Raw genomic sequence first — 10,590 nt, 5'->3', positions numbered from 1 at the left:
TGCCATTCTCTGGGAGTCCCCTGTATGGACCTGGACAGTATCCATCTCCCTGCCCAGTATTAAGGAAAGCTTGTTTTAACTGAACGGCCATATTTGGTCTTTCTCATCACATTTTTCAGGTTTAATACCGCTCCAACATTTTTAGCATCAAAGTACCATACCCATACATGATACCAAAGATACATGCATTCTGTGCATATTGCTAATTGCATAAATATTACTCAAAATTTGGTGGTTTAAGTTCTATATTATGGGTTTTACTGACCAGGAATCCAGGTGATATTTAGTTAGGTTTTCTTTTTAGGGTGTTAGGGGACATCCAATCCAGGTGTCAGAGGGATTTCCATCTTTTGGTGGCACAAAGAGGAAAGCCTCTTTCAGTTTTGCTTCAGTCACTCAATTCTTGGCAGAATTCAGTTCTTTGTGGGCTGTTGGGCTGCACTGCTCTTGGATGCTATTGCTGTTAGCTCAGGATACCCACAGTTCTTTGGCACGTGTCCTCTCTCCCAGTATGATGGCTCACAACATGGCAGCCTGCTTTATCAGAGTGAGAAAGTAGAGTCAAAGAGCTCCCAGAGTCACCCTCTTCCATAAGCTAGCCTGGGAAATGGCTCTTATCACCCTTTTCAGAGGTTATTAGTTATGAGCAAGTCTCTTGGCCCAAGTCACGTTTAAATGGAGTCAAATTACGTAAGGATATAAATACAAAGAACCAGGATCACTGGGACTCGATTTAGAATTTGCTCCCCAACATGAGTACCCACAGAACTTTATAAAAATGCCCAAGTGTGTGCTTATTATTTCCAAGTTAATATTTTTCAAAGTGTATTAATGCGTTAGTCACTCGGCTAAGTACTTTGCATATATTAACACATTTGATTCTCATAATAGCCCTAAGAGGAAAGCATTATTATCACCTCTATTTTACATATGAATAATCTGAGAATTTAAATTTAAGCTATTTAAATTTAACTGCTCAAGTAATCTACTGAAGGCTTGCAGCAGGCACTCAGATAAACTATCGGGGAAACCCTGCAGTCTGGCTGTAGAAATCAACTCTTTCCCACCACATTTTCCTATTAAAAAAAAAAAAAGATGCACAAATAACTGTGTCAGGATATGGACAGTGTGAAGTGCCCACCAAATAAACCATTTCAGAGCGATCTCATTCCTTCTGAACTCTTCATGGTGGTGCCATAAAAAAAGACAAGATGATAAATATCTCTCTACTGACTTTAATTTTTGTAAACATTCTTTTCCTGGGAAAAGTTATGACTAGAGAGATTTGAGTAACATACCATAAGTCACTACATGGAATATTGCTTTATCATATTGTACTATAAATACTGGCTCATATCATTCTCATAAACATGCAATTAATGTCTATTCTTGAGCTTTACTTCAACATTCATATTGCTTTTTTACTATGATAGCCTTAAGGGTGACTTTTTTATTTCTATTTTCTTAACTCTAGAAGCCATACAGCCCTTCTGAGTGCTTGAAACAGCTCGTTAGGATTTTATAAAGTCAGTGTTTTGCTTTGTGGCATTAGATATTCTGTAGGACAAATAATGTTTTCAAGTACTTTGACGGAACACTGTCAAGTCTTGTGGCAGCTTCCCACCTGTTCTCTTAAAAATACCTACAGACGCAGGGCATGACAGCCACATGGCAAGTTCCAGCCAGGGCTTCACAGAAAGACACTGTATCTTAGTTAGGGTTTTATTGACATGAAAAGACACCATGACCAAGGCAACTCTTATAAAGGAGAATATTTAATTGGAGCTGGCTTACATTTTCAGAGGTTTGGTCTACTATCATCACGGTGGGAAGCAAGGCAGCATGTAGGCAGACATGGTGCTGGAGAAGGAGATGAGAGTTCTACATCTTTATCAGTTGGAAAAAGCAATCAGAAGGAGACTGCCTTCCACAGACAACCAGGAGGAGGGTCTCTTCCACACAGAGCAGAGCTCAGGAACCCTCAAAGCCCACCTACACGATGACACACTTCCTCTAACAAGGCTATACCTCATCCAATAAGGCCACACCTCCTAATAGTCCCACTCCCTGTGGGCTAAGCATATCAAACCAATACAAACTGTCTCAAAACAGTATAAAATAAAATGCCTAGGTAGATAGAAGACTTATTATAAAATTAGGGGCATATAACAATAGTTATGAAAAAATTTTCCACATATAAGACTGAAATTTTTCCATTTGGTTTATTGATATTTAAATGTATTTTATAATATCTATGAATTTCATTCATAGGTACTAACATAATAACGTTAAAGGCTTTAGGAAACAATAAATAACAATATTATAGTATTGTTAATATAGCATAATTTTTAAAATATTCTTCCATATGTTGGCATAGATTTATGGCTTATTACTCTTATCATTTACATAAATGAAACAGAATTGTATAAATGTATAAAATGCAATATATTTCCCTAGTCACCTGGAGGAAGATAAGTGTTTCTAGTTCTTGCCTGTTACGAAACACTGCTATTGACAATAGCACGTGTGTGTCTGTATCCATAAATTCCACTTCCCGGGGTTAATAGAAATACTGGTGTTGCTTTTCTGAGTCACATGACAAGAGTGAGTGCTTATTTTTGCAGGCACCTGTCAAACTGGCCAAGATTGATGATGCTGACCAGTGCTGTGGTGGCACTCACAGACTCTCAGCACTGATGCTGGAGCTGATCGAAGCCAACTTGGCTTTATCAACTGGTTAATATCTCACTTAGCCATTCTAGAAAGTATAAGGTGGTATCTTCATGTGGTTGCAACTTCTCATTTATATTTCTCTCATGATAAATGACATTAAGCAAATTTTAAGTGAAAATTGACCATGCTCTACCTTTTCCAAGAAGTGTCAGTTTTGGGAAATTTTGAAATACTTTTTTAGAAAAAAATCAGTATACTCCAGAATTTATAAAATTAAATAAACATTTACTTTGTCATTGGACTATTGGACGATAGGAGGGAGTCCTGTGGTAAAGCAAGTATATCAAAATGGAAAAAAAGGAATATGAAAATCGGATCATCTTTGGAGTCAGCTGACAGTTTCACTGTAAAATTCTTTGATATTTTTGTAAACCTGGAGGTTGCCACAGACTCACACATCGGCTTAGCTATCATCATCTTTCCAGCTTCTTCTTTGCTACCATGAACTATAACCCTCCTCCTCATGATCTAGAATCAGCACTCCAGGGACTAGACCACATTCCCAGCATTAATATACAAGCAGGGAAAAAAAGCGCTTGAGCATTTACAGGCGGCTTACTGAAAATACCAAAAAGTAAAAGCAAACAAATAAACAAACTCATAGATATTAAATGTAAGTACCTAGCCATTCAATTTTAAGTCAATCATTATCTTTTCATGAAAAATGCATTTGTTTTTATTTAATTTTTGACCCTTTCTTTGTTTTGGCATTTCTTCTGTCTTTCCTCAGCATATTCAAGAAACTTTTGAAGAAGACTGGAAAGATGGCTTAGCCATTAAAGGCTAGGCTCACAACCAAAAATATAAGAAACTTTTGAAGATTTTTTTTCATTTAAGATTTTCATTCACATTTACAGTGTGTGTGTTTTGATTAAATTCATCACATTCCATTCACTCTCACTACACTCACACTCTACCACTCTACTTCCCATTTTACAACCAAGCATTATGATATGCCAAAGTTCATTAATGCCACCACACTGCCACATCATGACACCAAAACGATCCATTGTGATGTCACAATGGTCTATTGTGTTATTACAATGTTGCACGGTTTTATCACAGTGAATTGTGACACTGCAATGCTCCGCTTTGACAACATGGTTACATTTTGACATCACAGTGCTTGATTGTGATATTGCAGTGCCCATCATGACATCACCATTCAGAACTGAGCCACCTCAGTGTCCTATTGTCACATCACAATGTTCCATTAAGTGCTGGAAGCTGGCCCAAGCATTGGTTCTCTAGAATGCAGTCAAGGGAGTGGAACATCAGCAGGGACAAAACTTGGTTTTGCAAGAGTAAATGTTGCTTATTACTTAATAACATTTACCTATCTTGACTCTAAATTATTCCGAGGCCAGAAGCTGCAGGCCTCAGGCAATTAACACCCTATTGTTGAACAGTGGGGAGTGAGGGGATTAAATAAAAAGGTTCTTTGCCACACTCCTTCCCTCAGTTCCTTCACAGCCCCAGACCTGAGGTAGGAGGTCACTGATTCCTTGAAAGCTAGAAAACATTACAAAAAGAAACAAGCGCTTTGAAAAGAGATTCTCCTCTTTGTTTCTAATAGAAAGAACAAGGGGGCAACTAACTTTCTATTGATCTGAAGTAAAACTTAACTGTCATTGCTCTCAGTTCTTATATTTTCTTCAGGATATATGATTACATGGTATTTCAAGCGTCTGTTTTTTCTTTTTCAAAAGTTGGTAACAAGTCCAAACATAAATTAAAACCACAAGTTGAATGAGAATAACAACTCAGATGTTTACATGTGTTTCCATTAAGTCTAGTTATCTGGTCTCCTGGCCACCAAGGCCCGGAAGCGGCAATCCATGGTCCTTCCTCACCCCAAGAAACACAGGCCCTGGTCCTGGAAAGGCTTGATGCATCATTGTAGGGGAGTACCAGGACAGAGAAGTGGGAGGGGGTTGATTGGGGAACCGGTGGAGGGAAGAGGGCTTATGGGACTTATGGGGGGGGGGGAACCAGGAAAGGGGAAATCATTTGGAATGTAAACAAAAGAATATAGAAAATAATAAAAAATAAATAAAAAAGAAACCCAGGCCTGCTGCAGCCCCGAAGCTATAGGACAAGTCGACCTTCTGGGCCTGCTGAAGAGAGAAAAAGGAGAGCAAGAAGCAATTGAACATATTGATGAAGTAAAAAATTAGATAGACAGACTTAATGAACAAGCCAGTGAGGGAATTTTGAAAGAACAACAAAAATATAACAAACTCTGCCAACCATTTTTTTCAGAAGAGGTCAGAATTGATCGCCAAAATCCCAAATATTGGATAACAACATTTGTCAACCATCCACAAGTGTCGGCACTGCTTGGGGAGGAAGATGAGGAGGCCCTGCATTATTTGACCAGAGTTGAAGTGACAGAATTGGAAGACATTAATTCAGGTTACAGAATAGATTTCTATTTTGACGAAAATCCTTACTTTGAAACTAAAGTTCTCTCCAAAGGATTTCATCTGAATGAGAGTAGTGACACATCTTCAAAGTCTGCCGAAATCAAATGGAAATCTGGAAAGGGTTTGACAAAATGCTCAAGTGAAACGCAGTCTAAGGCCCCAGGAAGAGGCAGCACGAAGAGCCAGGGAGCTTCCTTACCTGGTTACTGACCATTCTGACGCAGGTGCTGACGAGTTCGGAGAGGTCATCAAAGATGATATTTGGCCAAATCCCTTGCAGTACTATTTAGTTCCTGTACAGATGATAAAAAAAGGAGAGGCAGAAGATGATGATGATGATGATGATGAAGAGGAGGAAGGGTTGGAAGACACTGATGAAGAAGGAGATGAGGAGGAAGGTGAAGAAGATGATGAGGAGGACGAAGGGCAGGAAGGAGAGGAGGAAGGTAAGGATGACTAGCACAGGAGATTGATGGATTCCAACCTTTTTTAAAATTTTCTTTTTATTTTTTAATTTTCTCCAGACCCTGGGAGCAAGTTGCAGTCCTTTCCTCCCTGTCCATCCGTGTTCACTGGCCCTGTTTATGAGGTCTCCACATCATGACTCTCAACTAATTTGTTGGGGAAATATCTTGAGCAAAATACAACAGGGAAAGATTCTCCACGTTTCTGTTCTAAATTCATTTTTATCTTTTCTTGTCTCAAAAATGTGTGGATTCGACTCCACCACCGTGTTCTGTGGGAAAAAAGAAAAGCCCTCCAGTTCTCTCGGCTCTGTTGGAGGCTGGGGATGGGCCCCTGCAGGAGTACTGCATAGAATTCTAGCTTTTTTTCTTTTCTCTGTATATTGGGCTCAGAGATTACATGAATGCAGACTTACCAGCATGTATCTGTCTACATTCTCTTGTTTAATTAAAAAAAGGGGGGGGTGAGAGATATAGATGGTGAACAAGGGTGGGTTTGAGGTGTGTGGAGGGCATCTGACAATATGGCTTCTCCTTTGACATGTTTAACTGTGATATTTAATAGACATCCTTGAAGTTTGAGGTAACACTTTTAAAACAAAATTCTCTCCTTATGATGACTTGAGCCCTGACTCTCAATGGGAGAATCAGCAGAACCTGTACAGTTTTATTTGGAGTTGGCATTCTCTGTTTTAACTTTATTTTTAAAGTTTTTAAGGTTCTTTCTTTCTTTTATTTTATTTTATTTTATTATGTCTGGTTTTCACTGGAAGGAAAAAGATGCTCATTTTAAATGTTGAAGTGCACAAGTTGCCTTGTTACAATAAACACATTGTGTACACAAAGAACCTGATGGTTTTCTGTCAGACCTTCCAAGCTTGACCTATGTCATGACATCATGTCAAATTTTGTCTCCCTGACTTCGTATTTTTTGATATGCACTTTGCAGGATGACCTCAGGGCTGTGCAGGTTGAGTTAAAAGGATTTGAATCGTGTCTTACCGTCTCCGTACCTGAGTGGACACAGCTTGCTGCTGTGGACTTGGACCCTTGATTTTTATTTCAATTTGGCATTCTTTCTTAAGTGGGCCTTTAGTTACCCGGACCTCAGGGCAGCACCTGCTCCCACTGTCACTGCCCTGTTGCCCTACGCCATCTCTGAAGGAGAGCTGCTGGTGTGTCCTCATTGGCAGTGTGCACTGGCCCAGAAGGTGGGCTGACAGGGTAAGCAGTCCGTGTGGTGGTATCTATCTCTCACAGGTATGTAGTGGAAGCTCTCAGCTGTGACTCTGAACTGGGTGGATAGAGAGCTGTCTGCTCAGTGCCGCTGTGCAGAGAGTAATGTTTGGGAAACTACCTGATACATAAGCTTTTTAATGCTGCAAACTAGAGCTAAAATTAAATGCCACTTTTTTGGAGATGATTAATGGACAGCCTGGGCAAATTCAAAGCTTTCTGATGTATAAAACTTTATAAATGGAACTACTCCATCAATAGGCAATGTGTAAGCAAGATCTGTCTAGATGGATAGTGTGTAATTTCTGCACAGTACTCTGTTAGTAAATACATCACTGTATACATTAGGAATCTTGCTCCAATAAAAAAACATAAAGATTTTTTTAAAAAATGACTAGTTATCTAACTAAACATTCATTATCTGACACCACTAACTCCATAGATTCATTAAAAGTTTAAAAACCATAATGCTGATCCCCTTCCAAGACAGATCAAAGTATCCATATTTTGGTCTTCCTTCTTCTTGAGCTTCATGTGGTGTGTGAATTGTGTTTTGGGTATTCTGAGCTTTTGAGTTAATATCCACTTATCAGCAAGTGCATACCATTTGTGCTCTTTTGTGATTGGGTTACCTCACTCAGAATGACATTTTCTAGCTCCATTTGCCTAAGAATTTCACGAATTCATTGTTTTTAACAGCTGAGTAGTACTCCATTGTGTAAATTGTACCATTGTACCATGGTACTCCATTGTACCACATTCTCTGTTGAGGGACATCTAGGTTCTTTCCAGCTTCTGGCTATTATAAATAAGGCTGCTATGAACATAGTGGAGCATGTGTCCTTATTACATGTTGAAGAATCTTCTGGGTATATGCCCAGGAGTGATATAGCTGACTCACAATCAACCAATAGACTGAGCATAGGGTCCCCAATGGAGAAGCTAGAGAAAGGACCCAAGGAGCTGAAGAGGTTTGCAGCCCCACAGGAGGAACAATAATATATACCAACCAGTATCCCCAGAGCTGCCAGAGACTAAACCACCAACCATGGAGAGACCCATGGCTCTAGCTACATATGTATCAGAAAATGGCCTTTTCAGACATCAGTGAGAGGAGAGGTCCTGTGAAGGCTCCCTGCCCTAGCGTAGGGGCATGCCAGGTCAGGAAAGTGGGAAGGGGGTGTTGCTAAGCAGGGAGAGGGGGGATGAGATAGGGGGGTTCAGAGGGGTAATGAGGAAGAAAGCATAAAAAATGCTTTAATTACATTTGAAATGTAAATAAAGCAAATATCTAATAAAAAAGAAAAAATAAAACTATAATTATTAGATCAAGTTAACATGTTAAGTCAAGAAGCAAATGATCTGCCTAGTGTCTCATTAGCACTGAAGTTTTGAATAGACAAACCCAGTCAATATTTATCTTCTGTCCTGGCACCTATAATAAATCATTCATTCCTTTTTACTACCTTTAGTTATCAGATAATGATTTCATAGTTCTCCTGAAAGGAATATTTGATCGTAAATCCATTACACACCTGCTTTCTATCTTAGTGCAATTAACTCATGACACATGAAGGTTTTCAGGGCCCTAATTGAAGCCCTCTTTATAAAGGGCTCAAAATTACTACTATAAATTTAATCATTTTCTAGATTCATCATTAGGAATTAAGAAATCATCTGTCTACATAGCATTACTACAAGAGAGTACATCTTTATTGAGCTGCAGAAAATCTGCCCAACAGGGTAGTCTAAAGCCTAGGTATTATTAGACTAATTTAATAATGATAGTAAAGGCACATCAGCTGCAAAAATCAATCCTGAGGTGAGATTTCTGAAATCCTTGCAATTCACGATTATCTATCGCAGACCATGCATTATGACATGTCAACTCCAGAATGTCACTTGTATGCCTTTATCCTTTTTCCTATATGGGTCCTAACAATTATGAAACTATAAGATTAATTGTAACAGTACAATGATCCAATGTGACATCACAGTGGATAGTGACATCCCAATGCTCTATTTATGATCACAACTCAGCTGTAAAAACCACAATGTTCAATTGTGCCCTCACAATCCCACGTAGTGAAATTGCAATGTTCTGCTTTACCATCACAATGTTTCATTGCAACATCACAATGACCTGCTATGACATCATGGTAGTATAGGGTATGATCTCAGTGATTAAATACGTCATTACAAAGCTCTATTTTGATATTACAAAGCTGCACTGTGGTATCACAGTGCTTCACTGTGACTTTATAATGCACATTGGGGAGTCACAGTGGAGCACTGTGACATCACAGTGCTGTGCTGTACTACAGTTGCATTACTGCCTACTTTGTGACATAATAATGCTTCGTTGGAACACTACAGTGTTTCGTTGCAGTACCACAGTGCTCCATTTGACATTATAAGGTTGAATTCATACATTACAATGCTCTATTGTGGTAGCAATATTCTACCATGATTTCACCGAACTAAATTTTTTTATAATATACAATTTTGCCACCACATTGGGAATTGTAGCATCACAGTGCTCCATTGTTTCATCACAATGCTCCACACTAACATTACAAAGTTCTACATGGGTGTTCATGGTAGTTTATCTTGCACCATTAGTATGGTAATTAGATGATTCCATCCCAATACTGACTAGTGTCTCAAAGTGCTAGATCTTGTTACCACATAGTTGATCCTCCTGTCTCAATGCTGTGCTACATTACCATAATGCTCCACTGTGCTATCATGACATGACAAACCCCAGTTCTGACATCACTTTGCCCCACTTTGAGGTACTAGATTGTTCAGCCCCAATATTGAATTGTATCCTCAAAATGCTGAATGTTAATATCATGATGTTTAATTTTTCCCTTTCAGTACTGTAATGCTGAATTTTTACACAGTATTTCACTTGACAACAGAATGCTCTATTGCTTCACCAAAATGCCTCTTACACTATATTGACATTACAATGCCTTGCTTCAACACAATATTACCACTGTGCCTTCATAAAGCTGTATTGTGATTTCATTGCAACATCAAAATGATCCATTGTAAAATCACAGTGCTATACTGAGACTTCAGAGTGCTCTACTGTGGCATTACAGTGCTGCATTGAGATATCACAGTGCTCCACTATGACATCACAGTGCTGCATTGAAACATCACATTGCTCCACTCTGAAATCAAAATGGAGCATTGAGACATCACAGAGCTTCACTGTGACATCACAGTGCTGCATTGAGATATCACAGTACTCCACCATGATATCACAGTGCTGCATTGAGATGTCACAGTACTCCACTGTGACATCACAGTGTTGCATTGAGATGTCACAGAGCTCCACCATGACATCAGAGTGCAGCATTGAGACATCACAGTGCTCCACTGTGACATCACAGTGTTGAATTGAGACATCACAGTGCTCCACTGTGACATCACAGTGCTGCATTGAGACATCACAGTGTTCCACTGTGATATCACAATGCTGCACTGAGACATCACACTGCTCCATTGTGACATCACATTGCTAAATTGAGACATCACATTGCTCCACTGTGACATCACAGTGCTCCACTGTGACATCACATTGCTGCATTGAGACATCACAGTGATCCACTGTAACATCACAGTGCTCCATTGTGACATCACACTGCTGCATTGAGACATCACAGTGCTCCACTGTGACATCACAATGCTCCACTGTGACATTACAGGGATGCATTGAG

At 39.3% G+C, this 10,590-nt stretch overlaps 1 pseudogene; it reads left to right on the top strand.

Moving 5' to 3' along the window:
• Positions 1–526: 526 nt before the first annotated feature.
• LOC127696276 (protein SET-like) lies at positions 527–9,747 on the top strand (annotated as a pseudogene).
• The last annotated feature ends 843 nt before the right edge of the window (positions 9,748–10,590 follow it).

Source organism: Apodemus sylvaticus, chromosome 11 (assembly GCF_947179515.1).
Source record: "Apodemus sylvaticus chromosome 11, mApoSyl1.1, whole genome shotgun sequence".
Lineage (NCBI taxonomy): Eukaryota > Metazoa > Chordata > Mammalia > Rodentia > Muridae > Apodemus > Apodemus sylvaticus.
Note: the sequence above shows the minus strand (reverse complement) of the source record. Positions and strands in the feature narration are given on the sequence as shown.